At 50.0% G+C, this 25,999-nt stretch overlaps 1 long non-coding RNA gene across 1 annotated transcript; it reads right to left on the bottom strand.

Moving 5' to 3' along the window:
• Nucleotides 1-1,486: 1,486 nt before the first annotated feature.
• Nucleotides 1,487-7,542, bottom strand: LOC109143288. Its single transcript, XR_002043346.3, has 2 exons — nt 7,358-7,542; nt 1,487-2,184 (listed from the first exon to the last, which is right to left on the bottom strand). It is a non-coding gene; the product is annotated as an uncharacterized LOC109143288 (long non-coding RNA).
• Nucleotides 7,543-25,999: the final 18,457 nt, after the last annotated feature.

A 25,999-nucleotide genomic window follows, 5' to 3' on the forward strand; every position in this document is an offset into this window, starting at 1 on the left:
CTACATCAATCTTTCCAATTCATTTTTCTGCTCCCTGCAGACAAGGGACTGGGTCTGACCTTATGCTGTGGGTCAGCCCAGCCCAAAACTCTCCCTTTGCACCTTTTCACTAAGGACCTGCAGCCTTTTTCTGTTTTTACAGAGCTAAAAGCTCGGCACTGACCAATTTTCCTGTTCCGCAGATACGCAGTGAGAAGGCATTTGGTGTTGTGACAGGGACACCTGGGATCAGGTGGTGAGAGCTGAGAATTCTTTTAAAAACATCTAGACTGGAAGTGAGTTTTAATATACAACACTGTAGTTTTTCCTGCAGTACACATTGCTAATGACTGTTCCATGGCAATAAGTCATGGAAGAAAAGAAGGTTTAGGGAAGAAAAATAAGTAACTCGTTGAAGATGTTCGGTTGGGAAACCCTGTGTAATAAAATTGGTTGCACATGGAAACAGTTTAATCCGTAAATGGTAAATATCACGTACTCCTCGAGGCTTTCTTCCAGCAGGACTCTGCACCTCACAGCCATAGGAAGCTTCCCGTTCCATGTGTATGCTGGGTTACTTAGAACTAGAAGTCAGGAAAGGTGAAGTTTGGAACACACTGATGAATATTAAAGTTACTGCTTCCATTGCAAATTAGAGCACAACATCCTGTGAGCCTAAATCTTGGACTCTTCCGTGGGATTTAGGCTCCTCAGTGCACTGCTGGTACCTGGCTTTCATTAGGCCTTTGAAAGTTCCTATGGATGATGCCTACTCTTTACAATAGTGTTCAGAAGAATTTCTGTGAGGAAATTGTGACCATTCCCAAAACAGGAGGTTTAGAACATAAGGCAAGCGGCTTGGGCGTGGTGGGACGTGAGCAAAGCTAAATGCATTGGATAAATGGTGTTTCAAGTTAGAGGCTGTGAAAAATGAGGTTCACTCTCCTGTTAGAATTTAAAGAGTTTAATATAAAGACAATAAGAGACACATAAAATAAAGCAAAGGGATAATGGCCAGGTGCCTTGGCGCTCTGCCAAGAGCACACCTGATGCTCGAGGTGAGTCCTTTTTATACCATTTTTACTGTCTGTTCTCTATTCATATTAAAACTTTTCTAGGAATTGATCTGCATGGCCACTCCTTGGGTCTGCCTTTTTAGAGCATGCTAGTCTTCGGCCTTGTGGTTTTATTTCTTTTGATTCTTGGGGTTGGGCCCGCTAGGTAAGAGTAGATGGTAGGGTGGATCTCTTAATTCTCCAGACAGTCAGGGCTGATTGCAGCTTTGGGCCTCTTTGCCCCCCGGGCAGAGCGGTGATAGCGGCTCTCAGACCCTCCTGGCCGCCCGTTCTCCAGGCGGAGTAGCCTTTGGGCCCTTTTGTTCCCTGGACACAGTGTTGATTAGCAGCTCCTTGGGCCTCATCTTCTGCTCGCTTGGAGGTTATCTTACTTGCTCACACTTGCTAACATTCTTGCTAAAACGAGAGAAAACTACATCCACACAGCAAAAAGCATTTCTAACATTACATAATATCTACTTTAATACTTTGCGAGAAGCCAATACTATAATACATGTTTATAACAGAGGCAATAGATTTTTATCAGAATTTTGGGAAGTGTTCTGTTTGAAAAATGTTGTGAGCATCTCAGCCAATTAATATTCCAAATGTATGTTGTAGTTTGGTGCCAAAGTCAGAGATGGAGTTTCACCCCATTGCCTAATTGCCATCAGTTTTATTGTCCTAGTCAGTTCAATGGGAAAAAGAAAATCACAAGCTGACCTCTCAGAGGTAAACGCAGCCCTATTAATGCCAAGGAAATCCACTTTCCTAGTGATGACAGTATAGTGATGATTCCTTAAGATGTCTGGTGTGCTTTACAATGGGGATCTGGAAGCGCTTGTGTCAGAGTATGGATTTCTCACATACTCTGGTGCTTTTGCCTCTAAAAGAAGGAGCAGAGTCATCCTGCTGTACATGTACCATGGTTGTTTATTCCTCAGCACAGTGGGAAGATGTACTGCCAGAGGTCCCAAACCTTCCTGACGTGATGCTTTGTCTGCCAGGAACTATTTAGTGTGATAATGGCGTTTGATAGACTGGACACAAACACCATTGTCACACTCCACAGCTCTGGGAGCAGGTCCTTAGCCCATGGAAGGAGTCATGGATGCACACTGCAGACTTCAGCAGAGGGGGTTTCAAAGACCTGCAAAACAGAGACAAGACTGGGTTGTGCATATTTATATGTGGCACATCGGGATTCTCACAAGGAGGCGGGACACAGGATCCTGAATTGCTTTGAGGTGAATATTGTGTCTCAGCTAGCTGTGGGAATGCAAAAGCTAAGTGGCTTTGAGTGCCTTTGCAGACAAGGGAGATGGACAGCACCTGGAGAAAGTAAACTGTACTATTCTAGAGACAAATTCCTGAGGACAGGGATGAGTCATTCCTGCCAGGGCCCATGTCTTCCTCTAATTGGTGGAGACAGCCCAGAATCAGCACCAGACTTTTATAGCTATGTCAGACCTGAGGAATCACAATGCTGGAGATTATATTTGATTTTCATATACTTGTTTTTAGCAGCATTTTTGCGTAGCCCACATACAAGACAGCCAAGTTGGTCTGTACTCCTGGTCCCACTGCCCCTGTGCTATTCCATGCTTGTTCTTCTGGGACACATCAGCACCTGTGCATCAGGGAATTAAGCTCTAGGATCCATAGCTGTGGTGGTCATCTCTGCACAGGCTGGGTGTTTCAGAGTGTTTCTCTGTGTGTTTAGCCTGCTAGCCAAATAACATTTCTGCATACTCAGTGAGTAGAAAACATCCCATAAAAGATCACGTGGACTAAGGAGTGGATTAAGAGCACACAAACATGCTGCACAGGGATTTGTAATCCATGGAAATTCAGTTATATGCCATCATCACATCTGAATGCTGCAGAGAGGCAGAGAAAACAGAGAAGGAGGAGCACATGGAATGGAGGAGGTTTGTTGCAGTGGGGATACTGCAACATGCGTATATCAAACCAGGAGTCCCGTGGAAAGGAAATATATATGGACGGATTCTTGCTAGATGTTTCAGAGAGATGTTTACTTGTCCAGCCGCATGGCCGGAGCTCTGCCCAGAAATGTTCCAGTCACCGGACCAAGGGTCCTTCTGCCCGCGCAGGGAACACAAACCAACCAATGGGAACGAGGCTGAGCAGGGGCAGGGATACCCCGTGTCTGTGCCCTCAGGGCCCCTCTCCCAGGGCTACATGGCAGGGGAGGGACCCCAACACCTCACCCGTTTTATTTTAATAAAAGGAGAATGAAAACAACTGGATAAACATAACAAGAACAGTTTCAAAACAAAACAAGCCACCCTCCTGAGCCTTTAAATGTCTAAACAGATTCTGTGGAACATCTTAGGGCTGACAGAAGGGAGACAGGACTCTCTGGGCATGCTTTGTGGGGAAACTGAGGCAGGAGAGGGTTTAACTTCTTCCCTCCCCCTTTTCATCCCCCACTCGGCATTGGAAAGGGATTTTTGGGGAAACAATTGGCAAAAGCATGGTTTTGTGAGGGAAACCATGGATGAAAAAACGGATTGGGAATACACTGGGGGTAATAGGACATAGGGTAAAAGGGAAAGGTGGGATTAGGAAAGGGAGACTGTAGGGGGGGTTTACAGTGGAGATATTGTCTAACATGACTACGATTTTTTGCATATATACTGCCTTTTACAGGAACACCATCAGGCCCAGTGACCTGCGATGCTTGTAACCCTTTTCTACCTCGTATAATTTTGAACTGCACCACCTCTCCATCTCCCAAGCTTGGGATGCATTTTTCAGGGTTATTCTTTTTAATAGCAGTTCTATGCACGAATATGTCTTGCTGGTTGTCACACCTTGTTATAAAACCATAATTTTGCTTAACATTATACCATTTTACTATCCCTAAGACCTTAGGTACTATGATCTTTTCCTTTTTCCGAGTGGCTGCTGTTTTCTGTCTCGCTGCGTCTTTGCCCTCTCTTTCGGTCGCTCCCGTGTTGGAATTGTCGGGGCTGCTGGGGCTTGCGCGCTCTTCCCGGGGTCGCGTTCGGGGCTGCGCGGGCCGGGCCGGGCCGCGCCGCTCAGTTCTCCGTGCGTCGCCTCCTCCGGTCGCAGCTTCGCTGCCAATGCCAGGCGCTGCACCCACATCTCGGCCGGGCCCCCTCGCGACGACCCCCCCGCGCCCTGCTCCAGCGCGCGTCTCGGCTGGGCGCGGCTCCGCTCCACCGCCATCGCCGCCCGCCGCCCGCGCGCCGCCCCTCTCGGCCGGGCGTTCACGGGGCTCGCTCCACCACGCGCTGCGCAGGGCCGGGCGGGCACCGCCGGGTCCCGCCGCTCCCGCCGCGCCTCGCTCCGCCGCCGACACTGCGGCTCGCGTGGCTCCGCCCGCGCGCGGGAACTGCCTCGCTGCTGCTCGCAGAGCACTCGGTGCACGTGGCCTGGGCCGCACGGTCCCTGCGCCAGGCTTCCCTTCGCCAGGACACAGCTGACATTGCTCAACAGTCTCGGTAACTAAATAATATTCACGAAAATATTCTCCCATCGGCATATATTTTGACTCCAGTGTTAACTGTGTCCAAACGGTTTTCCAAAAGCCCTTGGTAAGAATTAAATCCCAAGAAACATAGAAAAAGTTCTTAAACAACCATGCCAGGAAGTGTTTCAGTTCTTTTTGAGCTTGAATCAAGCTAAAATTTACAAATCGTTCAAGAATCATTTTAAGATAAATGTCCATATGCGGCTCTGAGAGCCAAGAGTCTTCCCACGGTTCCTCCATAGTTTAGATATGGAACAGCAAAACAAAACCAAGAAGAGGAATCCAAAGTTTCCAGGGTTTACTCACACAAATCAGTCGCTTAGGGATCGGGGATCGTTCTACTCACAATTCTCCACCATTATGTTGCAGTGGGGATCCTGCAACACGCATATATCAAACCAGGAGTCCCGTGGAAAGGAAATATATATGGACAGACAGATTCTTGATAGCTGTTTCAGAGAGATGTTTACTTGTCCAGCCACATGGCCGGGGCTCTGCCCAGGAACTGTTCCAGTCACCGGACCAAGGGTCCTTCTGCCCGCGCAGGGAACACAAACCAACCAATGGGAACGAGGCTGAGCAGGGGCAGGGAAACCCCGTGTCTGTGCCCTCAGGGCCCCTCTCCCAGGGCTACATGGCAGGGGAGGGACCCCAACAGAGGTTAGAAACCAGGGCTAGGGCGAACAGCAGTAACCTTTTTTTTGTAGCTACTGAAAATTGAACTTTCTGTCTCAAAAGAGACTCCTCTGTGGACTGGTTAGAAGCCCCTTGTGAGGGGATGCAGTTGTCTTTTTGTGCCAAGAGGTGAGAACGGGATGTCTTGCTGTAGTGCTTTTCAACTACCCTCTCATTTATTTTTAAGCTCAGAAAGGCATTCCCATTTTACATACTGTGGAGAATTTGCTGCCCATGTGTAGTAAACCCAGACTCTCCAATAGTCTTCTGGATCTGGTTCTGCTTTAGCAACAGAGTGTTAAGGAAGTTAAAGCCCTCAAAAGGCTCATCCTCTGAGAACTCCTCCCTGGGCTTAGCCTTTTCATCAATCCCTTTTTGTGCACGGAGCACAGGGCTCACAAATTAGCCCACTCAATTCTACAGCATCAAACGTCGAAGTGCCCACAGAAAGGTGACACTAAGGCACCCAGATGAGCTGCTGCCCACCTGTAATGACACACCTGAACCACCAGCCTGCTCTTCACAATGTAACAGGGATCTCCTCACCAATCCTCACCCCATGATCTAACTTTTTATCTTATCTGGATCTTTCCCAATTGTAATATAGTTCAACCAGTGTTGATAGGTCAGGGCAGACTTAGTAGGGCTCTGGATCATTTTAATTGCTGATTTACATCTAGTCAAACCTCAGGGGAGAGTTTGTGATAACTCAGTGCCACGAGCTGGCAGTAGAAGCTGGGTTCTGAGTGCCCTTGGCTGGTGGACAGAACAGCAGAGAAATGGACCTTCACTGTCTGGTTACCAGATCAGGCTGTTTCATTTCTCCAGCGTGATTATCACAACAGTAATAATCTAGCATTCCCATCCCTGCCACAAAAGCAAGCCTAGAAATGCTTGTGCATGGCTGACACCCAAGGGATTTTCATGTTCCACTGTGTTTTGAGTCTGTAGTGCTGCAGTGGGACAGAGCTGGGCATTTGAACACACATACAAAACAGGCAGATGTGCAGATCCACAGGTCAGGCTTTTGTGCAATCCCAGCTATGAAGGAGACATGAAAGAAGGAGAGGAGCTGCAACACACCCTGAGCATCACATGGCACTGAGTCTTTGGAATTAATGATGGCAAAGACCCAGTCATGCCAGAACATTCTGTCAGTCAGGATGCAGCTGTAGCCCTGAGGTCCACGGGGCTGGTTTTGGTAAGTGTGCCTATCCTGCAGCTGGTGAGAGTGAGAAATTAATGCCACAGGGACAGAGGTGCTGTACCTGGATTTCTAATTCACCTATATTGGTGTCTTCCCTTACCTTTCCTCATACACATTTTACTCAGCTTTCTCTCTGCATCAGAGGGGAATGATCAGGCAAGATCCTATTAATGAGGAAAAGCCTGGCAATCCTGTGCAGAGCAGGAAAGCCCAGCAATCCTGGCAGAAGGACTCGACTTCACTGCAGAACATGTAAGGAGAAAGCAAGGCAGCTGATGCCACTGCAAACAGGCACTTTATAGTCCCACAGCTGCGTGGAAACTTCCAGCAAATAAACAGGAATATTTCCAAGTCAAAAGATAATGAAAGAAAGAGAAATGGCCACTAGTTTTTAGTACTGCAAGGGAAAAAAACCCAAAACAAGCGACAGTTGCAAGGAGAAAGCAAAGCATAATCATCAGAGAAAAATCCCCTTTTTGCTTCTCTTCTGCTGGACATGTTTAAAGAACATTATTGGGATGTTCCAATGCAGAGGAGCATTGTGAAGAACAAGAGGGTTTTCAAGAGGGTTTTTCAAGATGGGTCACAGAACCTGTCCTTCCCATATGGCCAGACTTGGAAGCATTCCTGTTCACACCAGGAAGTCCGTCAGCTCCCCCATCACCCCATTTTTTAAAAACAATAAACGTTCAGGGTGGTTTGCACTGCCCTAACAAAAGCCTAATCTCTTTCCAAGTGCAGGTAGAGATCCCTAGGTCCAAGACATTAAATCCTGTTATACTACACAGCTGAGCCCCAAGCATGTGTGGATATTTTGGTATGCTGAAGTGCTTAGTGTTGGAAATCCACCTGCACTATATTTGTTAATATATTTTAGCATTTCCTTTTCCTCACATGAATTGAGCACAGGAAGACACTTACCATCGGAGACAACAGCCAAAGGGTCCTCTGGTGTGTTGTTAGGGCTTGGCAGAACCAGGATTCTCTCACAGGACATTTTGCTGACTGTCTGTACTCGAATCTTTGGAGTCCTGGTTTCTTTTCTGAGTTCCCAGCAGTGGGCAGCTGCTGCAAGCCTCTGCTTCCAGTGGACACCTTTCCCTCTCCCTTTATGGGATCCTGAGGTTTTAAAGTAAACAATTCATTCTTGCTCTGATAAGTCATATTAAAATATTGATCTGGGGGAGGGAGATGACCCTCGCTGCACTGAGCTGGAGTCACCTTTAGTCAGACTAAAGAATGGAAAAAAAGTCCTGAGACCTCAATTTTCTCTGTTCCTTCAGAGAGAGCACATGTGGGGAGGGAAAAATGCAAAATATAAGGGGTTTCAGCTCCTTATTTTGCTGAACCCTGAGATGGAGTGTTTATTCTGGCTGCATATTAATTGCTTACTTCTGCCACTGAGACTGATTTCATCTCTTCCTCAGGTCACAGCGCTCATCTCATGTTCACTGCTGGGGCTTGTCAATCGTTTTTCTGTCTTAAATTTTAGTGTACTGTCTGCTCTGTGTGGGAATTTTCAGACTGCACTTTCCAGCACACCTAGGAGGTGGGGGGAAAGCCTGGCTTCAGTTGAGCCTGTCTGAACACTGCTGGCAAACTCAGGAACGGCACACACCTCCCAGATCCTCATCCAACAAGACCGTTGCATAAACCTCCACATTTAGGGCTTGATGAATTTCACTTTTTTGGGGGAAGGCTAAAATAGGATTTGAACCTGAGATTTTCTCTGAACATAAAATAAAGTCACATCTTGGGTATGAGAACCTTTGCTAGTTAACTAAAAGGTGTTTCATCGCTTACTTCCATTACCATACTTCTGTTCCATTAGAACATTTTGGAACAGTCTGAAGTAGTAGTTTGGGGGTTTAGAAACCAAAGTTTTTGATATAAATACTTCAGAAAAGTGAGGAACCAGGTTCACTTTACTGATTTTGGCTGGATGTGTCCATCCAGCAGCAGAAAACCACCATGAAATCAAATCTAGAAAACATTCTATGTCTCGCCCTCTCCTCCTGACACCTCTTTGTTACCAGTTGATGACACATCATTTTTGCTTAAGGCTGTCTTGGACTGCAAATGTGTCATGGCAAAAATAATCTACTGTTTCCTAAAATGCTGATTTCTAATCCCAGTCCTGTTATACAAAGAGTAATTCCTCGTTTGGGACTGGTGCATGCACACAGTGTGAAGATGACAGAAATACTACTATTACTACTAGTACTACTAGTAATAGTAGTAGTTCAGAGTCTGCCCTAGTAGTAGAACAAGGTTTGGGGAAAGTAGGTATCTAGAAATGAGCTGTACAATTATATCTGCATCCCATGTGCAAACTCCTTATGCTACTCAAAGTATGGATGTGCATTCGAAGTCTACAGAGGGTATCTGACAATTTGCTTAATCAGAAAAAGAGGACAAAAGTCCTCAGATTAAAAAAAACCCAACCAACCCAAAACTGAAAAGCCACATGTTGTCCAAAATTAGCAGAGAGAAACTAAAATGTGCTACTTTTAATCACAGTGGAAACACCACTTACTTGATATTTTGTGGGTTGTGTTTCTGGGGGAAAAAAAAAGCAGTTTCCCTCAAAATGAGGCTCTGCAACTGTAGGTGAAGCACTGGTCACTCCACAGGGAGACTGAGGAAAGTCTGGAACTGCATTGCAACATCCAGTACTGCTGCAGTCTGGTTGAGGTCCAGTTCTCTGAAATGAAATGCCAAAGTATTGGGAAATTCCTGGAAAAAGAAAAGGAACTGGTTTGTTTAAATGTTACTAAAGGTGACACAGGGACAGCTAATGCAACATAGGTTGCACATGCACCTGAGGGCCAGATTCTTCCCGTGGAAATATGTAGCTATGACCCCAAGCAAAATCACCTAACTTTGAAATGCAGTCTAACTTTGAGGCTGACACTGCTCGGAGCAGAGGACTGAGTCCTGTGATCCCAAAAAGTCCCTTCCAGCCTAAATTATTCTGTGCTTCCATTTTATAAGCAGTGCTCCTGGTGAGTAAGGTGTCACTAGACAAAGGACATGATTTGATCCATACAAAAGTTCTTTCCTCTCATTTTTCTTATATACAATGTGGAGGATATGTTGAGGGAAATGAAAATCACAGGGATGGTGTCTTTTCTGTGTGGAAACAGTGGGAGAACAGCTTCAAAACTGAAGGAATAGCTGCAGGGTTAATAAACTGAGCTGTATCTTTGTGGCTTTACTCCAGCACATAATCAATACTCTTCAACTGATTTGGGGCTGGCTATTTCATCCGTGGAAAAATCCTGTTATGGTCCCACCAGCCATGGGCATGGCTCCCTTGGCTTAAACTTCCAGACAAAGCTGGGTCAGAGATTTAAGCCGGAATCTTTTATGGAGAAGAATGACACTTATCCAACAGTGGAACTGAATTTATCCCTTTGCTTTCTTAATGTCAGTGACTCTATGCTGACTCACATTGCTTTTGGATATGGCTGTGTAATTTTTGAGAGGACATTGCTACAGGGATTCTTGGGCTCAGAGTAGACAAAGGTGGTGTTTGTCAACTTATCCCAGAGTACTGCAACATTCAAGGGGCGCGTTTACCACGATTTCATGGACAGAGGTAAGGGCTACGAGTGCTGGGACAGCTCAGATCCCCGAGGAGAAATGCTGTGATCCTTGTCAGTCAATGGCCACTGGTTAAAGATTACCTGTGCTGGTCACTCCAACTGCTGGGTAGAGAAAGATTAACTCAGAGCAGCAGAAAGTTGAGCAAAGGTCTTTAACCTGGAAGCCATGATCTCTTCTGATTTATGCTGGGGCTCAGTAAACGAAATTGATTTGAGTTTCCCAATCATCAAACTCATTACATCAGTTCTGGATTGCCCTGGCATTTCCTGTAACCATTCTCAGTGACAGAGAGAATCTGGGTTGGGGATTATCTTCAGATTAGGAGAGTAAAGTCTGGCTGACAATCCTCCATGACATTGCTGTTTCCCCAGCAAAATAGTTGTGGGCAGAATTTAAGCAATTTTGCTGTAAGCGGAAGGCTAGCACATAAAACTTTTATTTACCAGTCCCTTAGGGCAACTCCCCCCAGGAGACCTGCTGGCTCTGCAGACAGGTGTGCTGGGCACACCAGAATGTGAGGGACGCCCTGGGGTGGGTTTGAGGGAGCACTTCCAGCTCTGTTAGTGTCCCTTGAGCCACACCTGGACCATCAGACAGGGCACAATGTGGGGCTCGGATGCACATGAGGATAAGCAACTGTATTGATTTTTTGGCTCTGTAAGTAAAAACCCTGCTTAAATCCACTTCTTGGAACTTGAAGAGACTTTGGAGACCTGAACTCTGTCAGTCCCTAGCGCAGTCTGTGCGCTAGGCTAGGCTCTGCTGAGGGGTCCTGTGCCCTGTCCCTGTCCCTCCGTTAGCCCAGCCCCAGCACCAAGGCCTGCGGGAGGTCTGAGGCAGTTTGGGGCAGGGTGGACAGGGTACTTGGTGCCCTTGGCCTGCTGCAGCCAGCTGTAATTAACAGTTACTTTTTTTAATTGCAGCGCTGCAGTCCAGCAGGGAGCAGTCCCAGCATGGCTCCCGTGCCTTGGGAGATGCCTGCCAGCATCTCACACAGGTGCTAGTTTTGCTCATTTGAGAAAAGTAAAAAATCAGTTTGGCCCCTTGAAAAATCGTGAAGACAAAGTTTTTATAGTGTTTTTATAACTGCATGCTGGTGTTCTACCCTGCCCCGGCCCAGTGGTGACTGGAGGAGCTCCCCACAGCTAGCCTGGCCACCAGAAGGGCTTAAAGTCAGGGCCCAGAAGTAGCCAAGATAAGGCCAGTTAAACCCAGATTGGCACAGGCTGGACTTGGCTTTCCTCTTCTATATTCATCTGCTCCTAATCCCCCAGTTACACAGAAAAACAGTGCAGCTGTGATGGCAATGTTTTGGAGACAGTGGTGACAAATAATGAGCCATCAAGTGTTTTGTGTGACATTGCAGGCACTTTCCTTGCTAAACAGAAACTTCACACAGATTTCATATGTAGTCTAATCTGTTTTACCAACTTGTTTACCACCCTATGTAGCATGAAATTGCATTTCCCATGGCTATTCCAGTCTTGTTTGCCGTGGCTCTGCTGAACCAAAGCATTTTTCACGAAATCCTGATTTCAAGACCTCAGAGACAAAGAAGCTGATATTTTTTCCCAGTCTGTCATTGTGGGTAATGCAAACCAGGAGTTTTGGGTGGGGCAGGCTGCGGCTGCTCAGGTGCAGCTGCTCTGTAATTACTTAGGTTGCTGCAGGTGCTGAGCATCAGGCATCGTTAGGCATTCAAAGATAGTTTTGAGTGAAAAGAAGGACTAAAGCGGGGAGGAAAGTGAGGCAGCAGCTTTTGTGAGAGTTGAAGTGCTCTCTTTCCACAAGGAAAGTTTATTTGTAACATTGGTAACTAGAGAATGCTCCAGAAAGGATTTGCTTCCAGTGGGCAGAGGCTGCCACTGGTTGTCAGTGGCAGCCTGAGCACTTGTTAACTGGCCAGGGATAACTGGGAAGTTTCTGTGTCAAAACTAGGGAATCCCAGAATGGTTTGGGTTGGAGGGGACCTTAAAGACCATCTCATGCCACCCTCATGGGCAGGGATGCCTTCCACTCTCACAGGTTGCTCCAAGCTCTGTCCAACCTGGCCTTGGACACTACTAGGGATCCAGGGGCAGCCACAGCTTCTCTTGGCACCCAGTGCCAGGCCTGCCCACCCTCACAGCTGAGAATTTCTTCCCAATATCCCATCTAAACCTGCCCTCTGGAAGTGGAAGCTGTTTGCCTGTGTCCTGTGAGTCCAGGCCCTTGTCCCAAGTCCCTCCCTAGCCCTCCTGTGAGCCCCTTATGTGCTGCAAGGCTGCTGTGTTGCAGGGACCCTGCAAGCAGAAGCAGCAGGGGGCTGAAATATGGATCTTGAGCTCAAAATAAAGTGAGCATTGGCAATTCCTGACCTAGCGCTGGGAATTGCAACATTACATATCAAAAACATGGAAAGAAGAATTATTAATCAACTGTACAGGTTGTAGAAACAGGTGTGAGAGCTACACAGATGTTCAGGCATGCTGGAAGTTAATTAGTCTTAATTAAGATCAGGTGTGAGGGTGGCGCAGGGACCTTGTAAGGGTTTTTTAGTCTAAAGTGATTCTCAGTGTGGTAAGGGGTTTGGAATTGGTTCTGCCAAGCTGGAGAAGCTTACCCGTTGCACTGGATATTAAATTTACTGGGTAACAATAGCTCTGGAGTTCCCGAGACTGCTCTTCTAAACTGACTCACCTGGAGAAACTTAAAACTGACAAGTAAGTGGATTTCTAATTTGTGGTTGGAATAGGATGACTCTGAGGTTCCTGTACTTGGCAATTAAAATAGGTGGTGGTGTTCCTTGGCATGTATTAGATTTGGTGAACTTTATAGAATGATTATCTGTGGGAAATGTGCTTGATCAGAAAGAAATTGCCAGAAAACTTTTCCCTTGCCTGCCAGCATCTTTTTGCTCTCTGAGGATAGCTTAGAAACAGAAAAACAGAAATGAAAAAGGGAGTGGTTAGTGTATCAGAGGTGGCCTCATGTTTCAGCCTCTGGATGATCAAGGGTGATGTTGTCTGGATCCCGGACACTTCTGCCTGTTTTGTGCTCCAGGGCTTTTTCAAGATCAGCTCTTGGAAATCAGTGGGTTTGCCCTGTACTCACTCAGCAGCGTGGCACAGAGCCCCCAAAAGTATTTAGCTGAAGTGTAATCCCAAGTACTGTGTTATGGACTAGGTTAAGGTATTCATGTCCCCACACTTCAGAACCCTCATGTGATGTTTGTACCAGCATCTACAGCTTCAGTGTATGAGAAACAGAACCAGTGTGGACACTGGAGTCCCAGTAACTGGGACAAGAGGTCGCCTTCTCCCCGCTTCGGGAGTACTTGGCAGGAGTTTTGTAACTGCAGGTTTGAAGGATGGGTGCAGAGTGCCAGGTGTCACCAGGCACCCACTCAGGGTGTGCTGTGAAGCTGAGGGAGGGCTGGGAGCCCTTGCAGGCCATGCTGTGTTTCCAGGTGGTTTCAGGATGCTCAGGGGGCTGAGGCAGAGCAGCACGAGGGCAGGGCCCGTGTGGAACATTGTGCTGCCCTGGGGATTGTGGCACTTGCCTGGTTAATGGGGCCAGGGTGACCTCGCAGGCTGCTGGCTCTGTCCCCTGGGCAGTGAATGCTCCTGTGGGTAAAGGGCTGTCCACAAAGCTTCAGAGCATGCATTTGCTGGCTTTAGAAAATAAAGAACAGCCTCTCCTCTCCCTCGCTGTGAAAACAGACACAGTCACTAACCTGGTGTTCCGTGTCCGCCTTTGTCCCGCACACCGTGGAGATGTCACTGGGCAAACGGGGCTGGCCAGGGCTGAGCTGGGCTTAAAACGACACAGGTTCTTGTTGGGTGGGAGGGGAGGAGTGCCCAGCTCTGTAAGGAAACATCTGGCTGTCTTTAACCACTAGGAACTGCATGCACGACCTGCCTGTGTAATCACATACTAGTTCAGCTCACCAGAGCTTGAAATCTATTGCCATAACCTCATAAAGGTTTCCCAGTTACACAATGTTGTCCTCAGAATACAGTTAAAAGAAAAATTATTTTCAGAATTCCTTTTTTGTGTTTCATTTCTTACTGTCTCACAGTGTTAGTAGTATTAGTGTTTGAGAGAGGAGCTAGTTTGCTGGTTAAATGAATTTTCTTCTTTTTTCTTTTTTTTTTTTTTTTAATGGAGAAATGAGACTCAACAGTGAAAAGTAACCTTTTTCTTTTTTTAATGAAACACAAAATGAGGGAGAAGGGAGGAAAATTCTGTTTGATATCCAACAAATGGCCACTTTAAATATCTATATATTGATATTCTTATTTGGAGATGAGATGTTTCTGTCTTTTTTTTTTTGGACCAAAGATACCTGCTCTATCAGTCTATGTTAGTCCCTCCAGGGGTTGTATCTCACAGCCACTGTAGAGCCCTTCAATGCTGCATGGGACCTCCCTTTTGCTGAATCATTGGTATCAGCTTGCTGTATTTGGGAATGTTTTATTTTAAAAGCTAAAACTTTCTACAGGCTCTAAAACAAAACACTTTCCAGCCTCTTGGAATTTTTCTGTTATATTGGAAAACAATTCAACATATGCAATTCTTGTTTTAGTGATCTCAGTGAATTAATTTTTATTTTTATTAAATAGGAGATAGGCTTGTGTTCATTTAAGATGAAGAAACAATTACTTAATCTCATGTCCAAGTGAAGACCCTTAAACAATGCAATTTGCAGTCATTTCAACCTATTTGCTTCCAAGGCTTATTCAGGGATTCAATGATTATTCTCTCTGCTTACCAAGAAAAAACCCCAACTTTTAATTAATGTTGGCAGGATTAATTCTGTATGAACTGAAGTTTAGAACTCACCTGCTGTTCCTAGAATACTCCTGAAAACTTGGTTTTCTTCCTCAGAAGTTTATTCTGACTGGGAAAAACAAAACACCACATACACAAATCTGAATCTTTATCCCCAGTGGAAAGTGAGTTATTTCCTCCAGATATCAGCTGGTGTTTCTCCAACTTACGTGAGAGCTTGCTCCCACTGCCCAGACCGTGGAGCTGCCTTTGGTGTGGGATGGGGTGGCCCTGGTCCCTGCTGGAGCCTCCAGCTGCACATGTGGCTGCAGGGCTGAATGGACCGTTCCTGGAGCTGGGCTCTGGGAATGATCCCGGGAGACTGCCCCAGCTCTGGCCATGCCGTGGGTGGTGTTCCCAGGGATGGCACCTGGGCTGTTCTGTGCCCTGGGATGGGCTGTCCCAGGTGGCACCGGGCAAGGCAGTGCCCTGGGATGGACCACCTGTGGCGGGTGCAGTGCCTGGCACAGGAGCGTCCCGGAGCTGTTTGGGACACACGGATGAAGATCTTTGGGGCCTGGCTGAGAGGGGCTGTGACTGTGGGGTCTGACCACGGGCCAAGCCGGGCTGTGCTCGCTCCAGGGTGGCAGGGACACAGATGTGGGCAGGGCCATGTGTGGGTGTGGTGAAACATGCCTGCTGGTGGCACAGCTGGTGTGTTCCCAGCATGCGTGGTGAATTAAGGTACCATCTGCCCATGGCTGGCATGTTGGAGGTATTTCACATTGGTGAGCTGTAGCATGTTAGACATTAATCATTCCTCTCAGGCCTCTATGGGTGTGGGCCAGGGCTCTGTTTTACCCAGGTCAATGAACAACACTCTGGGGCCACGTTTGAAGCTAAGTGGTCAGTGTGGCAAGACTCCCCATGTTTCACAATTCTTAAGTGCTAGTAGAACATTCCTGAGTGCTAGTGGAACGTAAAGTCCAGTGTTAATTTAGGATCAGTGAGTAACTTAACCAGACATGAGTGGCATACTGCTGTGACAAGCAGTCTCAGAAATTCCTGAAGTTTGTTGAGGATAATTTCTCATCACAAGTGCTCAGCGAGCCAGCTAAGAAAGGTGCTCTGCCACGGATATAGAGGAATAGAGGACTCATGGCAGGAGTGATGGTCCTGCTCGCAGTGGTCATGAAATGGTTGGGTTTAAATTTTTTGGTGTTGTTACAAAAAGCAGAGTTGTCACCCTGGATTTCAAGAGAGCAAACTTTCAGCTCGCCAGGGAGCAGTTGGCCGTGTCCCCTGAGGAGCTGCCTCAGGGGGCCCCGAGTGCTGGTCAGGTTTTAATGACGCATGTGCAGGAGAGGCAATGCCATTCAGGCAGAAGCCAGGCAGGTGGGGTAGGTTGCCACCTTGGCTGAACAGGGCACACTGGTGTTGGCTCTCTGGAAGCCAGGCCAGCTGTCACAGGAAGAGGAGAGCTGTGGTTTGCCAGCAGGGTGCTTGGGGCTCAATCCAAAGGCTCGTGCTGTTCAACACTGTTTTCCAGGATCTGGGTGCAGGAGTGGAATGCACCAGGAGTGAGTTTGATGAGGATGCTGAAGTGGGAGGTGCTGTGGGCTCAAGGGACGAGAGGCCTTGCAGAGGGATCTAGATAGGTAGAACATGGGGCAATCATCAGTGGCAGGAAATCTAACAGGAACAGCAGCACTGCTGGCAGGAGAATTCCTGGTGGTTTCTACAGGGCCTGAATTTCACCCAGTATGTACTAATGCAGCAGTTATTTTATGAATTAAAGGATTTTGCTGAAAAGCATAAAGATTAATGACTGTACCTGCTGGGAGCATGGGATGGAGTTCTCTTGAAGTCAGGCAGTGGCAGCCACAGGTTTGTGAGAACTGGCTGACTCACCTTTACCCCAAATAGGGAATTTTTCATCAAATGAAATTTTCCTGAAATGCATAATTTGACAAAATGTTTCAACTCGGCTGAAAATTTTGCGCCTAAAAAAGCTTCTCTTTATTTTGTAACCGCATTTTTATTTAACTCCTGAAGGCTGGCATGCATATTGCAGTTTGAATTAACGTTGCTTTTTCAGTGTCATTTAAAGTTATGTTTTTATTTGCATGAAGTCTTGGGGGTTTTGTGGTTGGGGTTTTTTTTAAAGTCAGCTTTAGATAGTATGGTTCAAGCACAAGAACAGGAGGAAACTGAGTGAGGGTTACTATGTATTGCTCATGTGAGTTTGCTGATCCAGCACCTAGTAAAGTAATGGGTGCTGGATTAAGTCCTTTTTTTTTTTCCAGCACTTTCTGAAGGTACTGTTTTCTTTTCAGTACCAGATTAATCATTATTTTGGTGCTGTGCTATGTCTGAAACTATACTTTATTGACAGAAAAGTTTCCTCAGCTGTGCTAGTAAATTGAGAACATGTCCTGGCTTCTTTGGGGTAGCCCCCTCTGTGTATGAGGAGGTGTAGGAAGGCCTCGCATTGCCTTGTGCCTCTCCTATGCCGTTTCCCCAGCAGTCCCTTTCCCTGCTGATATGAGCAGACTCCATACTGCTGAGCTGAAAGCAGTTCAGGAGTGGATGTGGCACTTTCTCAGTGCCTTTCTTTCTCTCGTGGTGCCAGGTGAAAGCTCTGAAAGGCAATATTAAGCAGACTTGGAAGGAATGTTTCGTCTGTATTGTCAGAGGCAGGCCTGGCTGCGCACTGCTCCAAGTGGCTGCCTGTGGAGGAAATAGGAGTTTATCATCAGAAAGAAAAATTCCAAACTGGGCACTTGTGCTGATGCTGATAGAAGACTCTGTTTGCCACGTGACAAATGATGACTTGGTAGTAAGAATAAGGTGAATTGAGATGATTTGTGTACTCCACAAATCTATATTTGTTTACAATAAATTCCTCACTATATAGTGGGTATGTGTTACCCAAACCATGCTTCAGGTGAAAGCATCAGAGGCCAGAGATTCAGGAACTGGCTCTGAGCTGAGTTTCCTGGCTCCTGCATTCAAGCCCTGAAAGACACTAGACAGAAAAGCACAAAATCCTTAGGAAATGTGGTCTCCTAGGGAAGCAGGGGCAGTTTGGGGTTTTTTTTTTTTAAATCTAAGTGAGAGATGAAGTAAAAACTTGCTTCCAGGAATGCACATTGGTGGAGATTCAAATTCTAGTCCAAACTTGTGCTTAGAAGCAGCAATTCTGCCTCTGTCTAGTGTTTGTCTCTGCACTGAAGTCCTGATTAACTTCTCTGGGTTCTAAAAGCTGCTGAAGGAATGACAGTGCTGCTGACAGCTCACCATCAGAGGTGTCCTTGCCAAACAGGACATCAGCAGCTCTGTTGCTCTGTGAATTCGGAATCCAAAGCAATCTCAAGGTAGCTGCATTTTCTTACTGGACTGCTGTTCTTGCCAGTGCTTTCCTGTGCCAGGAGGCTGCCAAGCTGGAGCTGTTACCAGGACCCTTGCACTGCGCACAAACTGCTGCGCTCTGGGTGCTCCTGGCACTGAGCTGCTGCCCACGTGTAGGGCAGGAGCATCTGTCACATCTGGGTTGTTCCTGAGGAACACTGATTTGTCTTGGGCTGCTTCCCTGGCATGTAACACCACCTGCCTTTGTCCTGGGGATTCGTACTCCCAGAATATTGGCTGATGTGCAAACTCTTGCATTGGGCTCAGCGCTGTTGTTACAAACCAAAGGCAGAAAGGAGCAACAGGAAGATGTTTCCTGTCTCACTATCAAATAGCAAAGTCCTTTATAAAATGGGAAAAAAATTGAATTGTGTGCTCCTGTTTTTTTTTTTTTTTTTTTTTAGCCTATAGGTACAATCAGGAAATGCTGAGTCCAAAATGTCTGTGTCATGCCCAGCCATTGATATTACATGGAAGCACAATTTGTACTTACATTATTATTAGATAATTAGAGACTGTGAACCAGCAGTGTGCTTGGTGAGGAAGGGGAACTGTTTCAAACTTGACAATTTTCTTAAAAGCTGCTGTTCACAGAAGTAAAGCACTGGGGCAAAGGGAGTTACTGGGATGGTAGGGAAAATGCTGTCACTTGTGCGAAGGGATGGCTCTCAGTTCCCTGAACTCTAGGTGGGCTGAAGAGGAAGGGAATTACTAGACTTTTACACTATGTTACCCCACTTTGAAGCAGCTAGAGGTTTAATGGTTGTGTTCTGTAAAGAACCCCTTAAAACTACAGATCTGTGCTGCACCAGCACACTAAAACATGTAGAGGTACAGCAGAGAGATATCTGCCCATGGCATACGACTAATATTTGCTAAGTATTGATCTAGTGTGCATCTCTGTTATCTTTTAGATTTAGTTCAAGGTTCAAAGTTTACCTTTTGTTTAAAAACTGATTTCACAGAGAGGTCATGTCCTTTAACTAATCCAGCAGCAATAGAGGTCTGTAAAATGAAAACTGAGTTTACCACTACTTGGAGGAAAGCCTTGAAGCCCATACAGAAAGCCCCTATGGCATAGAGGTATATCCACATACATGGCAGTATGCAGAGAGCCTGGACAAGTGACAAAGTGGAGGAAGTAATTAGTCTGCTTTGGAATGTTGTGTTGCCAGATGTAGCCTCAAACCAGGAGAAGATAAGCCCTATCCATTTGCTCCCAACCCAGGCACACCCACAGCCCTTCCCAGGATACTGGTCACTCATCCCCACCTTCATATTTTCATTGCAAAGAGTCGTCTGAAATGATTCCCAAATAACTGAAACCCCAAAGCACACTGAGAAAGGCAGGTTTACCACAAAATAAATGGCCACATGAAAAAAATACTGAAATGTAACAGAGGGTGTTGGTTTTTACTTCCTGTTTTCTTAATAAAGTTATGTGTGTGTGCATATAACAATCTGTAAATAGGGGTGAAGAAAATCCCTCTCCCTAGAGGCAGAATTAAGTGATTATGCATCAAAAATTCACTCACAATTTTAAAACTTAAGCAAGCACAGAGTAGTTCCTGCCCACAGCAAGTTTGGCACATTTCATTTCCATTTAAGTGACACTGGCCACTTTGGCCAGGGCTTTCTGTGTCTCAGGCGTTGGGGACTGTAGTGACCAGGGCACAGACAGCCTGAAACCAGAGCAGATCCCTCTAGATCAGCAACATGCTGGGAACAACTGGGGACAGGAATGAGCAGAAACCATCAGCCTCTGGGGCTGGGACTTCATTTTAATCACACAGATCGTGCCAAATGTAGGGATGCAGCTCCTCAGACCCTCTTACCACGAAAACCTGTTCTGATCTCACATCCTCCACAAAACCCACAGGAATTCGAATTTTGGGCTACTTTTACAAACTTCATCTCAGTTTTGCAAAAGCCAATCCCTGCAGGTCCCGTCTTTCCAGAGCACCAGTCCTTATTGATCTCCAGTTCCCTGGAAAACCTGCCTCAGCCCTAGTCTGTGCCAGCGACTGCTGCAGCCTTGCTGAGCACAGGTCTGGAGAGGTCAGAACCCTCACCTGTCCTGCTGCACTTGGAGATCCAGCTCTGGAAGCTCTGGAGCTCTGGAAACAGCCTCCAAAATATTCTAGGATCATACCTTTAAAATGTTTTCCTGACAGCTCCAAAGGGCAACAGCTACAGCATGAGTCCTTGTCCCAGCCCTGGCTCACTGACACGGACACACACACAGGAAGCCAATGGTCACACAGGCCCTGCTTGCAGAATTCCTAATCCAAACCCTCGCCTTTCCTGCCCAGCACTGAGGGAAATCTGACAGAGGATTCATAAAGAGCCCTTGCTGAGAAGCAGTCATCACCCAGGCCTTCAGGCTGGGCAAGATTCTGTAGTGAACGGACCCAAATTCAATTCCTAAATCTGAATCTCTGACAAGTCCTGTTAGAAAGATAGAGGACAGTCAATTAGAACATGGAATTAAAAGGCTGCACAAGGAATAACAGAAGCTTTTGCAGGAACAGCACAAGTTCTTTCTCTCCTTCACCAGTCCGGGACCGTGAGACCTTTGGCCCCAGGAGACAGGAGAGCTGTTATCAACACTCGAACCTCCCAAGCGTTGTTACTGCTCAGAGAGCTGGGCTGGCACTGAGCTACTCCCATGCGCCTGCAGGGCTCTGGGGAGGGGCAAGACGACATCCCACTTCTGCCTGGAGAAATTTCAACCCCGTAAAAAGTCATTTCCCTTCTCTCTCTCTGACCCATAGTGTCACAGGAAATCTTGCTGAAAACGAGGGGTTGGGGTCGGGATTGGGGTCGGGGTCAGGCAGCCGAATAGGTGCCTTTCTGAGGAGCAGGGCCTTCTGCCACTCCCTTTTTCATCCCAACCCAAAACACATGCCACCATCTTTGGAAGGACATGCTAATCTGGGTGCCGGAGCCGCCATCTTTGGTGTGGAGTCTGGAACTTTTGCCCTTCTTGCCATCTTGGGTTCTGACAGAAGCCACTTCTGGTCAAGCCACCATCTTTGGTGGGGTACTGCAAAGCCTCTTGGTGCATTCCCAGCTCTCCCAGGGGTGGGAGTTGGTGCAGGGCTGGGTGACAGCCTCTGGTCGGGCTCAGGGCAGGCCCTGGCCCTGGCACAGACATGGGGTGGTTTGGGGACGCTTGGGGAGCCGTGGGAGGAAAATGAGGGATGGTGCTGGGCGGAGCGATCGGCCTCCGCTCTTGTCAGCGCAGCCGTGCAGGGCACTGGGATCTGGGTAAAACACCAGCTCTCCTGGCGTTCAGGGATGCAAGGTCTGAGGGACTGGATTTACCTGGGCCTTTCCAGGACAGCAGGAACAAGAGGAAATGTGGTGCCTGTGTCCCGTCAGGTTGTATTTCCCTCTGAGGACAGAGAGTCCATTCTTCTCTGGAGAAGAGAATGAAAAATGGGAAAAATGAGGCCATGAGTAGTGGACAAGTAGGGAAAATTGTGGGGATAAATCTTGAGAAAAGTTCCATGTTATTAAATAAATATTTTGAAGTAAAAATGAGGGAATTGGTGGTGGAAAAGTAGGGGAATTTTGGGGGATAAAACTTGAAAAAAATCTAAGAACTGAGAATGAGTAGTTTTGGGTAAAAATAAGGTAATAAATTGTGGACAGTAAGGAAAATTTGGGGTGTAAAACTGGAGATAATCTCAGAGTAGAGGATTAATATTGTCTTGTAAAAATGAGGAAATCAGAAGTGGACAGACAGGGAAAATTTGAGAGGGGGAAGTGAAATAATCCCCAGAGATTCAGGAATGAACATCCTGAGGTGAACTGAAGTCATCAGCTGGGGACATGGAATGAAAATTTTGGGGGTAAAAATGGATGTTTTCTTCAGGATGGAGAATGAATATTTTGAGGGGGGAAATGGGATCACTGGTAGTGGACAGGTAGGGAAATTTTGGAGGTAAAGACTTAATCTACATGGAATAAGTAGGGAATGTTTTTGACGGAAACTGGGGCCAGAGGTGAAGGTCAATCCAAAGCCAACCCTGCGTCACCTCTAAATCCCAGGATAAATTCTACAAGCTGCCAGTTGAGGGACTAAAAATCAATAAAAATGGAGACAGGAGCATTAAGAAGGTTCCTAGGAATCCCATCCCAGTGTTGTCATGGAATTTTTAACAGATCTGACAAGAACAGTGCATTTCTCTGTTGGGATTATGGCCATGGACCAAGTGAACCCTCAGGACTTGTTTTGCTTATTTCTCCCTGGAAAACGACATTGCACCTTCCAAGCCATTGGGGAAATTCTGGAAAAGGCAGGAATTCAGGGTTATTGGAGGAGTTCTGTGCTGTCATATCAGGTGCCAGCCAGTTCTGCCCTAGAACCATTCCAGAGGCTGGTGTGTTAAGCAGCATTAGCAAAAAAGGAGCAGCCGTTCCCATCCCAGCCCTTTCCCGTGATCCCAAAATTGGCTCAGGTGATGAGAATGCCAAGACTTTGAGTTCAATCCCCAGATGGACCAATCACTTCTCATTATTTGATTTGATGATCCTCGGGGGTCTTTCGAACTCAGAATATCCTGTGCTCTGGAAATAAAGAGGAAACAGTTTTCCCTGGCGTTTTAAACTCAGAGGTTTTTCCGATGGAGAGCGCGAGCCGCAGAGAAAGGGAGGGAGAGGAAGGAGAGCATCAGCCCTCATCCGGCAGGTGTCGGATGAGCGGCCCGAACAAGGCCCCGGTCCCAGCCCGGGCGCGGTCGGAGCAGGAGTGGCAGAGGCGGAGCAGCTCCTCCCGCCCGCGCCGATGAACCCCCGCTCGTTCCGAAGCGTTCCCCGGGGGTGCGGCCACGGGCGCTGCTCTGCCGGGGGCTGCGGTGACCTCGGAGGTGCCGAGGTTGGGGGTGCTCCGCATCCCCGCGGGCGGGGCCGGCACGGGGCAGCGCAGCGGGGGCTGCCGGGCCCGCCGCACGCTCGCGCCGCCCGTCCGTGTCCGCCAGGGGGCGCGCACCGGGGAGGGCGGCGCTGACGGAGCGGCGGCGCCGGGGGTCCGGGGCTGCCACGGGCGCTCCCCACGCCTCGCCCGCTTCCAGCCGCGATCCAGCGACTGCTGCGGGGACCCTCCGGCTGCGACGGTCCCGCCGCAGCCCGAGATAAGCATCCACCGCACAAAGCGGAGCGAGCGCGGATCCGCCGGGATGTCGGGGCGGGGCGGGGCGGGGCGGGGCCGGCACAGGTGTGACGGGCGGGACCTGCACAGGTGCGCGGGGCCCCAGAGCGGCTGCGCGGGGCGGGGCCGAGGGGATTTAAGCCCCGGGAATTGGCCCCCGGCGCCATTTGCCCCAGGGCGCTCGGTGCGGGCGGCTGCGGCCGGGCCGGGCCGGGCCGGGCCGGGCCGGGCTCGAGCTCTCTCTTCCTCGATATCCCTTTTCTTCTATACTTCTCTTCTTCTGTACGTCTTTTCTTCTGTACTTCTCTTCCGCTATACCTCTCCTTTCTCCCCTTCCTTCCTCCTCTTCCGCACCCTCCTCCTGCAACCCCCCTCCCTTGCCCTCCTTCCCCCCCGGCCTGGTGCCCCCTTGCCCCCTCTCTCTGCTCCCCTTCTCCCCTTCTCCCCCCGCCTATTTCCCCGCACCTGCCTTCAATCCTCCCCCTCCTCCTTCCATCCTTCCTTCCCCCCCCACCCAACCTCTCCCTGCTTCCATTCGCACCCTGACCTTCTGCTCCATTTGCCCTTAATTCTCCCTCTCCACCTTTCCTGCCCCTCTCCCTGCTCCCCTTCCCCGCCACCTTCCCCCTTTTCCCCCCCGTTCCCCCCACTTGCCTTCAATCCTCCCCCTCCTTCCTTCACCCTTCCTTCCTCCCCCGCAACACCTCCACCTGCCCCCTCTCCCCTGCACACTCCGACCCGCCCCTCTGCCCCGCTATTCCCGTCCTCCATCCCCACTCTCCTTCTTTCCCCCGCAGCCGCGGGGCTTCGGGGCGCCGGAGAATAAAGCCCAGAGGGCCGGAGCGCGGCGCCCCCTCCCTGGATGCGCCCCCACGGGGCCGGACCCGCTCGGCGGGTCCCCCCATGCAGTTCACAAGCACCGCCCGACACCGCCGGGGCACCGGCTTTCCCCACATCACACTGGGGGGTTCCCGGGGAGGTCGGGGCTGGGCTGGGGCGGTTAGGGGGGGGTGGGTTAGGAGGGGGTGGGTTAGGGAGGGCCCCCTCCGGAGGAGGGGGTCCCTTGGGGGGGGGCCAGGGCGGACCCTCTCCGGAGGAGGGGGTCCGGGGGAGGGGCGGGGCGGCGGGGGGACCTCCCCCCTCCAGTCCCCGCCCCCTCCTCCGGACCCCCTCCTCTGGACGGGGTCCGCCCCGGCCACCTCCCCGGGACCCCCTCCTCCGGACCGGGGGGGGGGGCGGGTGGGGTGGGAAGCAGCGGGGGTCACGTCACTCTGCAGCGCGAACATAGAAATAACCAAACGGACGACCCCTCCCCATTTGCCCCCCCCACCCGCCCCTCCCTCCCTCCCGGGGGACCCAGTCCGGAGGAGGGGGTCCCGGGGAGGTGGCCGGGGCGGACCCCGTCCAGAGGAGGGGGTCCGGAGGAGGGGGCGGGGACTGGAGGGGGGAGGTCCCCCCGCCGCCCCGCCCCTCCCCCGGACCCCCTCCTCCGGAGAGGGTCCGCCCTGGCCCCCCCCCCCAGGGACCCCCTCCTCCGGAGGGGGCCCTCCCTAACCCACCCCCCCCCAACGCCCCCAGCCCAGCCCCGACCTCCCCCGGGAACCCCCCAGTGTGATGTGGGGAAAGCCGGAGCCCCGGCGGTGTCGGGCGGTGCTTGTGAACTGCATGGGGGGACCCGCCGAGCGGGTCCGGCCCCGTGGGGGGGCATCCAGGGAGGGGGCGCCGCGCTCCGGCCCTCTGGGCTTTATTCTCCGGCGCCCCGAAGCCCCGCGGCTGCGGGGGAAAGAAGGGGAGGGGAGGACGGGGAGAGAGGAGAGTTTGGGGGGAAGGGGGGGAATGAGAAGGGGTAGGGAGGGGGGGTCGGAGTGCGGAGGGAAGCGGGAGGGGAAGGGAAAGGCCAGGTGGGGGGTAGAGGGAGGGTGGACAGAGGAGGGGGAGAGGGGGAATAGAACGGGGTAGCGGGCTAGGGACAGGAGAGGAAGGAGTGTGGGGCGGTCGGGTTTCGGACAGGAGAGGAGAGGGGAAAGGGGGAGAAAGAAGGGGAATACGGGGCGGAGGAGGAAGGGGGGGGACGGGACAGGAGGGGAGGCCGAAGCCCCCGCGTCTCACCTGCGGAGCTCGCACAGCGAGCTCCTGCCCTCACCGTGCCCGGAGTGAGCAAATGGCCGGCGAGGCGCTTACCGGGGATTAAATCACCTCGGCCCCGCCCCGCGCAGCCGCCCTGGGGCCCCGCGCACCTGAGCCGGGCCCGCCCCGCGCACCTGAAGCCGGTCCCGGGCCCCGCCCCTGAAGCCGCGCCCCCGGCTCCGCCCGGCCCCCACCCCCGGCCCCTCCGGGCCGCCCCCGGTATCGGCCGGCCCCGCCCCCGGTATCGGCCGGGACCTGCCTCCTTGGGACTCTCCGGGACCCGCCCCGGTACCGCTCAGGACCCGCCCCGGTACCAGCCGGGGCCCCGCCCCGTGTAGCCCGGGGACCCGCCCCCGGGACCCTCCGGGACCCCGCCCCAGAGTCCCGGCCCCACCCCGACCCCCGCCCCGGGCGCGCAGAACCGGGGAGGGATGGGGACGGGGATGGGCCGAGCCCGGCGCTACCCCTCCTGCTCCGGCTGCGACGGTCCCGCCGCAGCCCGAGATAAG

This window comes from Corvus cornix, chromosome Z, assembly GCF_000738735.6.
Source record: "Corvus cornix cornix isolate S_Up_H32 chromosome Z, ASM73873v5, whole genome shotgun sequence".
NCBI lineage: Eukaryota > Metazoa > Chordata > Aves > Passeriformes > Corvidae > Corvus > Corvus cornix.